Here is a 16,065-nt window from a genome sequence, read left to right as displayed (position 1 = left end):
TCAGTAAGCAACATTTTAATAAGAGTAAAAAAGCCAGAAAAAAGTCTAAAAATTATGCTGCTCACATATGTTCATATGTTCGTAGAGGAATATTCTGCAAGTTCAATACAATTATTTCAATTTACCACAAACAATAATTTACACCCATTCTTTGTTATCTTTAAAATAAAGTTACAGTGAGGTTTTTGAGAATTGAAATGCAGAAAGCAAGTTAGAATTGTATAAAATCACTTAAAACCAGTTTTATTTGATATGTAAGGTATGTCTTCATAATTTTTAATGTTGTTTTGGGTGTTTCATTGTCACTGCAGCTAAGTTAAAAATAGATATTCTATATTTACACAGAAACTAAAATCATGTATGAAACCGTGAGTATTTTAACATGTATGTAACATAACCTTCACTGTAACCTAGATTTTTCCTATTTTTTATTAATGGGAAAGACATTTTTTTTAAAGAAATAATTTTTTGTAGTCGTTTTTTAGTGATTGGGCTTTTATTGAACCCACAATTTTATTTAAAATGCTCACTTTATCTACTGTGAAGGTTTTCTTTTAGAATGTGATACTCAGAAATTTACATTTATGGCTCTGTAATCTTTAATTCAGCATTGTGTGCCAAGGTCAAAATCAGGGATATATATTTTTTGCAAGGATGATTCACGGAAGAGCCAAATGCATATTATAGAATTTAACAGACAAAATCATCTATTGAATGAACAATAAGTCTAAAGTAATGTAGGCTAAGTAGGGATATGTAGGCCAATCCAAATTTCAGACAGTAAAGCACTTAAAGTGGTTGAATAATAAATATTCTAATTTAAATACTATATATATATATATATATATATATATATATATATATATATATATATATATATATATATATATATATATAGTACTGTATAGTGTAGTATTTTCAGTATTTACAGAGTGGAAGATTTAGTTTCAAATTCTTTAGCAAGGCATTTAGCTTCATGTCCTTGTAGCATGATGTGAAAGTGGTATGGTGATGAATACAGCTGAAAGGGCTTTGGAACTGGAGTGATATAGCAAAACATTTGAAAAAGTAATATGTTACCGCTTTGTTTAAGATACAATTCTAGTTCAAAAGAAAATACCTTTTGTGTTACATGCATTGCAAAGGAAAGAATGCTTAAAGACCTTTACAAAAGAGTGGAGAAACTGAAAGTAAAGGTCTTCATAATATTTGGCTTTTCATATACTTTAAAAAGATGACCCTGCTATAACTAATGCAGCATTATTATCCCAATATTCCCTTTGGATTAGACATCCTTTACATTTTCAGACGCTGTGTTCAAATCCCAGACAGATGATTCAAGAATTCCTGGTTATCATTGTCAGTTGTAGATGTAACACCGGGCAAAGGCGGCAAGAGGCCAGGATGAGGTCAGGAGAGCAGGCGTCATTAGCAGCGGGCCGCCCTTCTGCTTCCTGTTTCATGTGTGTTCGGAGTCTGCACTCCATTCCCCATGCCCATTAGGTGAGAAATCCTGGCAGATAATTTGTTTAGTAAATGAAACAGATGTCTTTTCCGATTTTTTGGAGTGTGTTCCCGGGAGATTCCCCTCCCCTCCGTCCAGGGGGTCAGGCCGAATGCATCCGAGGGGTGGCTTGAAGGGAGAGAAAAAAATAACAAGGCACAGCAAAGTGCCTGGGGAGCGCAAACATCATTCACTTCTCCCATAATCATCAAGGCGATGCTCGGATGCCTCCTTAATTTACATAATACCATCCTGACACTTTTACTCTAGCTATCCATCACCGGCAGGATGAGGCCTTCTCCTTTCTGTCTCTTTTCCTCCCTCTGATTGTGTCTTGTGTTTATCTGGCCAAGCACAAAAGATTGATTCCCCACTGTTTCTCTCCCTTATGTTCAGCAGATATGAATTTTTGCAGAATGATGAAGCACAGAGTCAGCTAATAATAAACAGAAAACACATATTCAAAAGAGAAAAAAAGACAAAAGAACATCGCAAAACAAACTAACAGATAAATAGAATTACTCAATTCTTTCCTAAATTTAATAATAATTTAATTAATTTAACCCTCATGTTGTGTTGGCTTAGAGACCCCAAAGCCATTTTAGCATACTTAGCATGAATTTGATATTTCATGATATTTTATAGATTTAATGAATTGTCACGTTTTCTGATTGGATTATCAGGGCTCTAGAGTCTAGACTACAATGCTTATAAGTGTGAAAAAAAAATGTGCGACAGTATTTTAAAATCTATCGATTTTTGATAAAGCTTTACATGCATCTTTAAGCAGTTTAATCAGATCTCATCTCGTTAGAGCATGCGCTAATGTTCGCTGCGCGCAACAATGAATACAGCGTGAGGCGAGCGATTTTTGTCGCTTTGTTGTCAGTTTTGCAAAAGATTTGCATATTATATAGTAGGTACTACAGTTGGTTTGAAAATTACTTTGCGACCGTTGAACAAGTACAGTACGTTCTATATAGTTTGAATGTGTGTATATGAATGAAATTGACCTACTACATTCAGCGTGTTCACCATTCACAACTCCTCTCCCATAGCCTCATGGGATAGTAAAGTGTTCATTAATTGCACACTTCAGAATCTGGTCGACCGGCCATAATTCGGAGCCGACCGGTTGCCTATTGTGTGTTTGGAGCAAAAACCATACGGTTCCAATTTATGGCCCGTCGACCAGGGGTGCGTTTCCCAAAAGCATCGTTAGCCAACTATGGTCGCAAGTTCCGCCATAATCAGCATAGTTCAACGAGCCGGTGTTTCCCGAAAACATAGTTCTAACGAACATTCGCAAACAGCATTGCAAAGTTGTGTGGTTTGAACGACAGCTCCCGACCTGTGGTTAGAAGCATCATTTCTTGTTTGCATGACATGTGGACTTAAAGGGATAGTTCACTTTGAAATTAAATTTTGGTATGTTTTAGCTTACCTCAAGGGCATCCAAGATGTACTGTAGGTGTCTTTTTTTCCGCAGTAGTTTCAATTTTGATATTTTTAGGTCAAACCGTTCTTGTCTGTCAGTCATATAATGCAGGTCTATGGTCACTGTCTCAAAGAGCATGCACAGAGAATTATTATACACATTGGTGGCCTAAGACACGAAACGAGCGGTTTGTGTGAGAAAACGAACAGTATTTATATTGTTTTTACCTCTTGTACACAGCTACGTCCAAGTGATCTGAGAGCGCGGGCGGGTATAGATATATACAATAGAAGTCGCCTTGGCTACGGCAGTTCATTGGAACGAAACCGTAGCCAAGGCGACTTCTATTGTATATATCTATACCCGCCCGCGCTCTCAGATCACTTGGACGTGGCTGTGTATAAGAGCTAAAAACGATATAAATACTGTTCGTTTTCTCACACAAACCGCTCGTTTCGTGTCTTAGGCCACCAATGTGTACTTACGATGGGGAATTGTTTAATTTGGACGACGGGGAATTGTTTTAATTTGGACTCTGTGCATGCTCTTTGAGACAGTGACCATAGACCTGCATTATATGACTGACAGACAAGAACGGTTTGACCTAAAACTATCAAAATTGAAACTACTGCGGAAAAAAAGACACCTACAGTACATCTTGGATGCCCTTGAGGTAAGCTAAAACATATCAAAATTTAATTTCAAAGTGAACTATCCCTTTAATAAATCCTTATCTTGAGCAAAATAAGCAAGCTGACATTCAGTGCAATCTGTATATTTTATTTAGAATACATACAAATGTCATTTACGTCCTTTAGTTTGTCAAGAGATAGATGTAAGAACGAGCCTACGATTGAATCTGGAAAAAGAGCAAAACATCTAGCATTAATTCAATCTCAACAGATTCATTAAAAGTAGTTATTACTCCCCCACGTGCGTGACATCATTAACAAACGTGGTTGAACGACCAATTTGCGACAATATGGTTTCGGGAAACAGTCGTGACTTGCTAGTTGATTTCATCAACGATGCAACGCACCCCAGTGCATTTCTACCACCAAAGACTTTTCTATTTATTTTGGCAGATTTCTATTTCGGACTTGCGCATGAACTACATTGCAATCATTTCCCAAAATATCACGTGTGTGGAAATATTACGAAGTCTGTAAACAGGACGTTGACAAAGGCAGGAGATGGGATACACTGAAGACCGACACAAAAAAGAGAAACAGACGTGCCAGCAGAGCAAATACTGTACCAGCCACACAGCTCACTCTTGATCGTTGCATCACTACTCGGTGGAAGAAGTACTTTCCGCCCACTATCTTTCAAATACTATTCAGACATACTACTCCGGCTTGCTGTTTTCCGCATACTATACAGTAGGGATATATTGGTTTCGGACACAGCATCCCTCAGTAAACCACAAGTCATTTTCTGGTATATCCGATTCTAAATGAACTGTGAACCAATAGTAATGTGTACATTCGGTTTGTGAGACCTACATCAGTCTATGTACTGACTGACTGTGCATATGGCATTTTGTAATTAAATATGTAGGTTATTCACAATAGAGCTTATTCCATTAAACATAAATAATGGCATTCTAAAAATATTTTGCATAAAGTATTATTGGTTATTGTTTAATTAACATACAGTATGAGGAGGAAGGTTGAATCAACATTATGGAACGTTTTATTTGTTTAAATGTCAAAAAACGAGCTTAGTTTATATACTTAACTCATAGTTTATATACTACAATGTCCTCTTTTCTTGAAATGTTACTGATACCGCTCCAATTGGAACGTAGTTTTGTGCTACTTTTTAAAGCCCCGCGGGTTGCTGGGAATGACCTAACAGAGTCATGCTCTTGTGACTGAGGTTTACTTCAGAAATCCTACCTGTATCATTTCTGGCTCATGTTTTATGAATAGGCTTTGGAAAAATATACAACACACTTTGCTTTTCTTTTTTTTCCCCCAGTCACAGTCTTCAAAGTTTCCTTTACGATAACCAAAAACCATTAGCTGCTGTCAAACCCAGGAGAAGAGAGATTATTTTTTTTATTGAAATAAGATTAAAATGATAACTTTGACTGCGGCCTCCACCTGATAAAATATTTCAGCTCATAAGCGTGGTGTAGGCACAGGGATTAGAGCAGAGGGAGAGAGAGAAATTCATAATGTATAATAAGACAAAAGGTGTCATGGGAAATAACACTGATATTAAAATTAGAAAATGACGCAATCTATATGAAAAATGCAGATTTAAAAATGTAAATGATGATCTAGTATTTCTTAGAACAAAAGTATCAGAAAAGTAAGAGCCGTAGAGGTGTCAGATGGCTCGCTGGTCTGTGACCGTTCGGTTTGTTTTAACTTTAATAATTAGAAGAGCAAGTACTTCTAAAACTATTTTTAAAAAGTTTCTACTATAGAAAGTTTCTTCTATAATTATTGCACAAATGGCTTCATGGCTTAATATTGATCGAAAGACTGTATAGAATATTTGTACTTTGCAACCATTTCTCTCACCGTAGCTCTTAGTCTTAGTTTACATAAATGTTTGTCATGTAAAAAACCTCATCGTGATAGTTCATACTGCTATATTCTAGGGCACAATTATTATTTATTTTTTTTCTGAATGTCTAAGTGACATTTGACAAATTGAGATTCTTGAAATGGAAAGTTCAATATTGCCAGTTTCAGGACAATTACAATAAATTTACAGTAAATTATAAATATTTAAGATTGCGAAACAACAAGGTGCACAGGCTTCTGAACGTCCTACCCTGGACCTATTCTAGGTGGATAAGCAATGCACTGATGTGAAGTGATGAACTATAAGCTGGATGATGAACTATAATGAGGACACAGGGGGACCAGAATCTCGTAATACCTCATTTTCAAAAATATTGAAGGTTAATAGGTGGCATTGGGCACCAATCTTGTAAATTTAAACCTTGTTTATAATGAAATAATGACCTGAATGCGATTAGCATACTGTGGTACACAAAAGGGAGATTGACACCACATGGGGGACATTGCGGAAAGAGATACTTCCTTTTCCGTGGGGTAACACCTCAGGAATGAGGTGAAGAAGGACAGGCTGTTGTGCTGTTTTCAAGACGACACTTTCCATTTCCAAAGCATCTGTGTCCTGTCATTTAACTTGATCTGACCTTGAAACTATGTTTTTGGCATTTACTGTACCTTACTTCTGGAACTAAACTTTTAGCATTTATCATTAATAGCTCATCTGTATAAAAATGTGCACAAAAATAATTCTATGTTATTATAATTTATATATATATATATAAAAAAAAATCTGTGCATATTTTTACACATATTGTGCGTGTGTGTGTGTGTGTGTGTGTGTGTGGTCCTGGAAAATTCTACGTTGTAGGGACCGAATACCCACAAAAATAGTCATATCAGACATTTTTGACCTTGAGGGGCCATTTTTTTGGGTCCCACTGAGGAAATTAGCTTATAAATAATACTAAATGATGTTTTGTGAAAATGTAAAAATGCAGAAGGTATTTTGTGAGAGTTGTTTAGGGTTAAGGTTAGGGAATAGAATATACAGTTCCTACAGTATAAAAATCATTACTGTACGTCTATGGAAGTTCCGGAAAAAAACATGGAATACCCAACATGAGCGTGTGTGTGTGTGAGTGTGTTTGCATGGTAAACCCTACGTTATACGTAACACAAAGATAGTAATACCAATATATATATATATATATATATATATATATACATATATATATATATATATATTTATTTATTTATTTATTTATTTATTTATTTATTTATTTATTTATTTTTTACCTTTTTTTGGTCCTCATGAGGAAAATGGCTTATAAATCAACATTTTTTTTTTCTAATACATTTTTGGTAACTGTCGTACAGAAAACAAAGAAGCCTTGTCTTCTTTTCTAAACCCTACAATTCTCTAGTCATCTGATTGTGTTTTATCTATGTGAACATTACAAATCTTATTTACTCTGTATCAAATGACTCATAATAGTCATAAAACCTGGCTCGAGTAATGTGTTTAAGAGGAAGCATTTCCGAAGGAGTAAGAATATGAGGAGGCCATTTAGTGGATAAAGGAGGAAGGCTGTGTTTGATACAAGCCTCCCAGAGGGGCTCTCTGACACCAAACAATGTACCAAGTTCAAGTTCCAGCCACCAGCTTCTGAAAGATGACCTAGCATATGTCCTCGATGACCAGATCATGAAGGTCAGTGAGCAGCCGAGAAGACGTCAAAATGCTTTCCATAGATGGTTATATAGATAGTTGGATAGATATAGATATATTTTTAATCTTTGATGTAATCTATCTTTCTTTCTTTCTTTCTTGTTTAGAAAACCAATTATGTTAATCAATTTAAATGCAAAAATTATGGAACATGGCAGAGTTGTAAAAGGGGGAAAGTACAGTGAGAAAATAACACAGCATACAAACTTCAACGCCTGCACAGGTGGTGGAGGTTTCCTAAAATTATGACAATTTCAAATATTTTAGTATTGATATGTCCCATAATGAGCCAAACAGATGGCAAAAACAGAACGACAGCGTCCTCAAATTCAAAACACGCAAAGCGCGTTAAGAAGTCTAACAAGTATATTTTTTTCCTCCTTTTTTTTTCTTCTTCAGGACACAGAGACATGTGGTAGTGTGGCTATTATCACAAGGGTAGCGCTGAATGAGAGCTCTTAAACGCTGCTCTTCCTTTGAAAGAAAGGGATCTATTTTTTGCCCATTAGCATTGGCATTAAAACTCATTATTTTCCTCGACTGTGCTAACCATCTCCTCCCACGTTAGACATCATTACTGTTATTATTCATATCATTGCTTTAAAGGACAGAGAGATGTCTTGGTTCGTAACGCTCGCATTTGTTCGACTGCTGGTGGGAAGATTTTTATTTTATTTTTTTCTGTTTAATTATTTTATTTATATAATTTCTTGAAATTGGTATCATAATGGGAGTTATTGTATTGGCAGAGCGTAAAACTGCCGCTTGTTTCTTAATACTGTGGAAGCTCACATGACCTGAAACCTTGAGAAGGAAAATTAAATGTTTTTGTGTATGCCAATTTCATAGCATAACAAGCTACTGCACCTGTGTGGCACGTACTGTACCATCAACGAGTTATTTAACATCCCACCCTACACTTGCACTCCCACTCCATTAGAGTTTAGTTTCAGTTTCCGAATGCTCCTCAAAGTGCTTGTTTTTCAACTCCATTTGATCCTCATCAAACTTAGAGAAAAAATAAAACCGAGAGAGGGAGAGAGGAACAGGGTGGCATCTGTGATCTCTAGTGACCCTTTCCTCACTCTCTCCTGCCAGGCCAGTCTGGGGATTGACACATCAGATGAAGATATGAAGTGGTGGGTGTGCGTGGAGGCGGGCCAGGCGCCCAGCGAGTCCCCGCGCTTCTCACTTGGTTAACACCTCACACAGAGCACAGAGCCAGGAATACACTGCCTCTCTCTCTCTCTGACTAAAACAGTTCATTTGGACCTGCAGGGTCTTCTGCTCCTCAGAGCTTCCACTGATGGAGGTGGGAGATATTCTTAACTAACAGCAGAAAAACAAGAATGATTACTGAACAGTGTTTTATCCCCAATTGTTTGCGTGTACTAGTGTTGTCACGATACCAAAATTATTGTTTCGATACCAAGTCAAGTATTGCGATTTCGATACTTTTTCGATACTTTTCCTGAAAAGGGAGAAACACTCTCAAATATCACTGCTGTGCTTTATTTTAAAACCGGGACAACATTCTAATCATATAACACACTAATAAATTAACATATGAACAGCAGATATATTAAACATTTGAACAAAATATGAAATATAAAAAATAAATTAGAGCAATGACATTCAAGGAAAAAAAAAAAAGATAAATTTAGCAGCATTATCTCATTTATCATAAGAAACATAAGAGCTTTATCTTGATTCTGAACTTTGAATAAAAATATGAACAGCGATTATATTAAACAATGTTTAATATTGGTAACATATGATAAGCCTCATTGGTGATATATTTGACATGTGGGGAGAGAGTTGTGGAAGGCCTATACTTCATGTTAAACATAAATATATAGCAGCAAAGACAACAATAGGCTACAGAATAATTCGTTCTGTATTGAGAGGTGCAATATTTGAAAATCGATAATATTTTTTTAAATTACATTTATATTGTATTTATGTCAAAACTTTCAAACATCAAAATGTCATTTATTAATATGTATTCGTGTCAAAATGACATAGAAACATCTTTTCCTTTTCTATTTTGCCTGGAAACGCTTCCAACAGGCTTGCGTGTCGCGTGAAAAATAGGCGTCGGTTCTATATAGCATACACGTGTTTTCCGCGCGTCTCGAGCTGCGCCTGAGACGCGTGTGTCACGCAGGCAGTTAACATGGGAGCCGAAATAAAAACGGACACGACACGCAGACAGTGTGTCGCCGGCCTTACAAATCTGGAGCGTGGTCATTCTTAGAAGTATGATACTAATAAATTAAGGAATCGTGACGTTTTTCATTTCCTATTTACTTTTGAAGTATCGGTGCACCGTGCAACAGAGCAAGGTAGGCAACGTACTTCCATATGTCACTCCTCGCGTCATCTTTTTCTACGAGTCGTGGACCACTTGTGCTCGCACATGCAGCCATCTTGCTGTAGTGTTTTGTCACATGACACTGACAGCGGCAGGTTCTTTGCTGCGTGCGTCAGGAAAAAAACACAGACGTCCATAGGGAGGCGTTTTTTCAAAAAAAAAAATTAAGTATCGATACTGATAAATGTAGGTATCGTGACGTTTTTAATTTCCGAGTATCGCGATACTTTTGAAGTATCGGTACACCGTGCAACACTAGCGTGTACTTTTGTAACTTGTCTTTCATAGTCCATTTTATTATTGAGTGTTTCTTTAACTACATGCACTTTTATGTTGCAAGGGTTGATTTACAGATTTCAGCTGTTTTACTTTTGCTATATGAAGATCAGAGTAAATTTGGGAAACTTTTTATAGGGCTTTTTTTTCTTTCTACTTTTCAAATGCATTTTATGTATAGATTTTATTTAGGTTCTATTTATTTATTTATTTATTCTTCTTTTTTTAACACAAATTATGACTGTCCGGCTACTATAATCTTTTTATTATTATTAATCAAATGTTAATGCACTTGGCTACTAATGAGACCACAGTGTCAGTTAAGAAAAAAACTGGATATTTGTATTGTGTAAAATTTACAACCAAGTGATTTATCAATTTAACGTTAAAAAAGTTATTCAAATTCAGAATTCTATTAAACAAAATACAAACAATGTAATGTGATGGAAATGACACTGTGGTATAAATGTGACATTTTGGAATAAAATTTAATAACAGACAAATTACATAAAACTAGCAAAAAAATAAAACTAGTGTGTTAACTTTTCATCAAAATACTAAAACCGTAAATGTTACCCTTTTTAATGGTGTGATGCTGTTTAAAACTCAAAATGAGTGAGTTTGCCAGGGTTGCCAGATCTGTGCAATAAAACTAGCCCAATGGTTTCTCCGGCAGGGACAAGTGGACTTGGCAACACTGAACTCACCAGTAGCCTATATTTGCATGCAAGGAATGTGACATTGCATTGGCAACACAGTGTGTTTAACCACTGCGGAGACTATTTAAATCAAGGCTTAGAAGATTAATAACCAGTTTGGTTAAATCAAGAACGAGAGATTAAAGTCCTCTGCTTTACACGAAAGATTGCAATTCCAAATAATTGTATCACAATTTTTTTCAAAAGTTAAGTGTACTTGTCCTAAAGTATTAAACTTTATTTCCATTTTTTTATTCTATTTTTGTTATATTTGTGTGTACATTATACTTTTAAAAGATTCTTTTTTTTAATGCTTTATAAATGTTTTAAGAAATGTAATATTAAAGTTTGAAAATCTTCCATTGACTTCAATGGAATACAAACTGTGACGATGTCAACGTGATAATTACATATAAAATTGTGTTTATGCATAATAAAGAGTGATTGGTCTTGTCATTCTTGCATATGTTTAACCATCTATGGCCATCTTTACACTGTAAAGTCTGTTAACAATATGTGTTCATTCTTAAAAACTAATAGAAATCAAGATGATTAGCAAACATAAAACCTAAAGCTGTAACTGTTCTTTTATTCCCTGCAAGCATTGGTTTACTGCAGGAATTGCAAATTTTAATACAATTATATTTCTTATATTCTAATGTTTGGACGCAGTGTAGTGTGTAAACTTGTGTTTGATCAAAACCAGGGTGACTGGGCTCTGGTTGTTCCTTGCAATTAAAGTTTCATGAATACTGAGACAGGAACGTTGTATGGGTCTCCAATGTGTCTGTAATTACTTTTTGTGGTCACCTTTGAATGGTGATTTTTTTTTTTTTTTTTAAGTCTTAACACTGCTATAAAATTCAGCTTATTTCCTTGTTATTGGTAAGAATATATGACTTTTTCCACATTCATGCAAGAGTGATTTGTATGTTTGAAGAATGCCATGTACCATTCGCACCTTTCATTCTCTTTCTCTCTCTATCTCTGTCCTCATCATCATCATCATCGTCCTCATGGTGGTTGTCATCAATAGCTGATTCCGGTTCTGTTGCTCATCAGTGTCGCAGAGCTCCGGTCTATTTTTTCCTCTGTCCTGTTTACATAATCAAGGCAATCACATGATTTATGCTGTCTATGGCAAACATAAATGCAAGTTATGATTAATTTAAAAATTAACTTTTGAAAACTTACCTCAATGCAGAGTTTGCCCAAGACATCTAAATGTCCAATTAGCTTTGAACCATTAAAGGGCACCTATTATGCAAAATTCACTTTTACATGGTGTTTGAACATAAATGTGTGTTGGCAGTGTGTGAGCAAAACCACCCTAGAATGATAAAAATCCATCCAGTAGTTTTTTTACTATCACAATAAATCACAAGCACTGTCTCAGAACGCCCTGTTCTAGATTTCCCTCACTGTGACGTAGAAATGCGCTAAGCCCCACTGACGCGGTTTGATTGACAGTCTGGTTTTGGCATAGACCCCGCCCTCGGTGATCTGCATCCTCCATTGTTTCAACGACAGCCGGTGTGTAATGTCTCATAAGAAGTGTAACTTAGGTGTTCTGTTGTGGAATTTAAGAATGGACATAGTAGTCTTCACTGACATCAGAGCCACTGAAAACGCAGCGGATGGATTTTATTTATGAAGAAACGGCGCCACTTAAACTTCCTTCATTTTCTGACTGACTGTTTAGTGAACGAGGGTCAAAGTTAATCAAGTGTGGATCATTGCCTACAGTTCGCGATTCAACGTCACCTCCAGAAGTAAGTGTATTTTATGATTTTTGAGCAAATAGTCATTTCAATCGATGTCAGCCAGTTCAACAACAAATGCGTCTAAAGCTATTTATTGTCGCCGTCATAGATGTCTCAACAAACAACGTCAGACAGTTTTATGTCACGTAGGCTATCATTTTTGCAGCAATTACAAATGTAAATAAATTAAGGTCTGCTCTATCTCCATAGACAGTATATAAACGTCTATCTCCCTCACCTTAAGAAAAATATTAATAAATCGTTTGTACTTAGCAAACGTTATCACAGTATTTGTGTGTGTGTGTGTGTGTAGTTTTAAAAAATTGCGCGAACGTTATCACAGTTCGTGTGTGTGTGTGTGTGTGTGTGTGTGTGTGTGTTGCACATCCATAATTGCAAAGGGGACGCGATTAAAACTTTGTAAGTACATAAATGTATCAAATAACCATTCCGAGACGTTTAGTCCATTCTCATTCGTGTCTCTTCATCATCTGGGTCCAGCAGCAGGGCGGGGATATGCAGCTCATTAACATTTAAGGTGGTACACTCCAAAACAGCTCTTTTTAAAACAGGCCCCAAAAATGACATTTTCAAATGGTTATAATAAATTAACTGTGGGGTATTTTGTGCTGAAACTTCACAAATGCATTCTGGGGACACCCAAGACCAATATTACATCTTGTAAAAAGGGGCATAATAGGTGCCCTTTAAATGAACTAATGACAAAATTCAAGAGGTCATTTCAAACCTATATGACAATCTTTCTTCGATTCATGAGTGAATCGTTCATTTGAGTTGGACCTTTTTAATGAATTGTTTAGTCCAGTTCACTGAATTGTTAATTTTGAATCAATTTGAGTTTTCTAGTCACAACTGTTAACAGGCTAGAAAACTAGGTCTTCAGAAAACTTGGATTGTAGTGTGTGACTACTCATATTATTTTTCATTTGCATTCTTTTTAAAACTCCAGTTCCCATTGATTGTAATTGACCGTTCGCAAAGACCAGCTCGCCTTAGTTACTGTGTTGCTACGTCCGACAAGTTTTCAGTTCCCAGCCACGGAACCCTCACACCACACACGTTTACATGCACCCTCATAATGAGATTATAATGGGATTTTGGCAATATTGCGATTAAACTTTACCTCATGTGAACACAATATTTCGATTAAACTAATGCAATTAAGCTCATAATCGTAGTAAACAATCACTAATAAACTATGTGCCTTACGCCTATTTTAATCGCAATAAACAGGTAAACACATTAATCGCATTATTACCGCTCTGACCATGTGCTCGATTTTTGTGTTGTTCAGCTTCATGAATGAACTCTGTGACATTATTCTGAAGTCAACACAACTCTCTGCTCGCATAGATGGCGCAAAGAAAGTGGTGCAGTATTGGCAAACCCAGTTACAGCGGCATTGCGATGTTCATCATGCCGCAGACTAACCTTTCAATACGTCCATAGAAATGTGATTTGCATTTGATGTATGTAGTTTAAAACGGTGGCCAGTAACACTCCTACTGTATGCAAATTTATAATTTGTATTGTGGGGTATGCAAAAAATTCCTATAAATATAACATATAGCGAATAATCAGAATAATGAAAATTGCATGTAAACGGTAGTGAAGAGGTTTGCTTGTGTCGTCTTAAGTCCTTACTATAATTATTGGAAATAATCACATTAGTGGTGCACATGTAAACATAGTCAATGTTCTCACGCAGTGAAAAATACATTTCAGAGCATAGAGGATACTGACAATGCACAAACAGACAAGACAAAAAGTCTCAGCTTTCAAATTTTGTCATTTAAAAAAATAACAATAAAAAACATTTTGTGACTCTTTAAAGGGTCATGAAATCTTTTTGAAAAATGCACCTTAATTGGGCGTGGATGGCTGTGAGAAGAAGGGAGGGGAGTGGGTGTGGTATGGCACGGCAGGGGAGAGGGGAGGGGGGATAACTGTCATCGGCCAGTGGCCCATGCATATCGACTGTTATTAAAAATTAGTGGTAAAACGTGAGGAAATGCTAGATTTTTTAAAGCTGGCAAAGTTAAAGTCTAATGAAATACACTGACACATTATTTTTGTCCTTTCAAAAGTAACTGAATGCCCTGCTACATATATTAGCCTATAGTAATTGTATTTAAAACATATTAATGTACATGTATAATTATAATATCATTATAAAATATATTTGTTTATATACACACTATAAATGCATATATTTGAAAATAATTTATTTTCCGCTTTAACGCCTGAACCCCCATAATAAAGATGGACAGTGAAATAGAAAAATGCACAAATTAAGCATACGTTCCGTACAATTGAGGTATTATCGAAATATAAAAAAATGTATAACGAGTGCTTATTTAACAAAAGGGCAAGTAAAACAGTCAGGGTTACATTTTAGACACACACACACCTCTGAAGGGATAGAAAAGTCCTCGGGACTTGGTATCGCATCACTCGCAGGTCGCAACCTGCATTGGTGAACAAGGCCGAAGTCCACCATTCTCCAGTTCTTGAAGCTCTCTCGAGAAAAATGCTTGCTACACACACATAGTTTAGATGTGTCCGTGGTTGATGGCCAACCAACCGCCCGCAGCCAGAGTCTAGCCCTGGCAGCATCGCGGGGAAAGATTTGCAACGCACTGGAACTTTTGCACCACTTGCGTCCCATGATTGCCTCTCTCATCTACTATGCGATATCACAGTTTGACATGTCTGTCATTGGAAAGATCCACGTGGTGTCATGAATAATTAAGAGACAGTGTCTTCTCATTGGATAAGAAAACTCAAGTCTGATGAATAATTATGAGACACAGATGAGTCATCAAAGTACTACAGTGCTCTGCCACGTCACACACGATGAAGATTTTAAACCCGGAAGACGAAAATAGCGCCTCAATTTTAACCATTTTCCCCCTACTATTAAATCTAACAGATGTTAACATTGTCTTCAATGGTGTTCAACACACATACCTCTGTTAAAATCTCAGAAAATTTGGTTTAGGGTTTCATGACCCTTTAATGTGTCCTGACAGATCGCTGTAGCGCATCAGTTCAAGCGACACGTGAACCGATAGTCATCTTCCTCTTTACTACTAGTTACAGCACAAAATAAACATGAATGAATATAAGAAGGTATGTTGTTTCAACCGTGGAAAGACGTCAGTACACACCATTTTTCAAGTTCAAGTCCACCAACGTTAACCTGCCAACTCTACTGTGTGGATTGTTTTTGGCAAAAATTGTGGAGAGCAATGGCGGCACATAATATCGGCATCATGATTGGTCAGATCGCCTGTCAATCAAAAAGGGTGAATTGCATGTCGAAGTGTGACTACCACATTGTTCAGTTTTTCTCCTTTTGTGCTCAACAGAAGAAAGAATGTTATACAGGTTTGGAAGGACATGGTGTCAGAATTATCATTTTTGGGTGAACTATCCCTTTTAATACGAAAATATTATCACATTAAAGCACTTTGCATTGGTAAACAAACTAATTCCATCGCAACCCCATGCTTCGGTCCTCTTAGCAAAAACAAATAAGTCTCGCAAACCTCGCCGAGACTTCCTCTTGAGGCTGCCCCTACAGGAAGCAAAGCCACAGATGGACAGAGAATTGCCTCCTTCCCTGGGAGTGCAGTGCCCATGGTTTCTCACGTTAAATTGGACTACTTAAAGTGTACTGCAATTCTGGCCAGGGAACAGACAGAGCTCTAGAGGGATCCCAT

The 16,065-nt window shown here is 36.4% G+C and overlaps 1 long non-coding RNA gene across 1 annotated transcript in view; it reads left to right on the top strand.

Moving 5' to 3' along the window:
* Positions 1–8,600, top strand: part of LOC309479892 — a 52,184-nt gene extending 43,584 nt beyond the window's left edge. Inside the window, exon 4 of the long non-coding RNA XR_014199457.1 lies at positions 8,307–8,600. This is a non-coding gene — a long non-coding RNA (uncharacterized lncRNA). The remainder of the gene's footprint in view (positions 1–8,306) is intronic.
* Positions 8,601–16,065: the final 7,465 nt, after the last annotated feature.

This window comes from Leuciscus leuciscus (assembly GCF_965113295.1).
Source record: "Leuciscus leuciscus genome assembly, chromosome: 17".
In the NCBI taxonomy this organism is placed as follows: domain Eukaryota; kingdom Metazoa; phylum Chordata; class Actinopteri; order Cypriniformes; family Leuciscidae; genus Leuciscus; species Leuciscus leuciscus.
The sequence above is the reverse complement of the archived record's forward strand: the minus strand, read 5'-3'. Positions and strand labels throughout refer to the sequence as shown.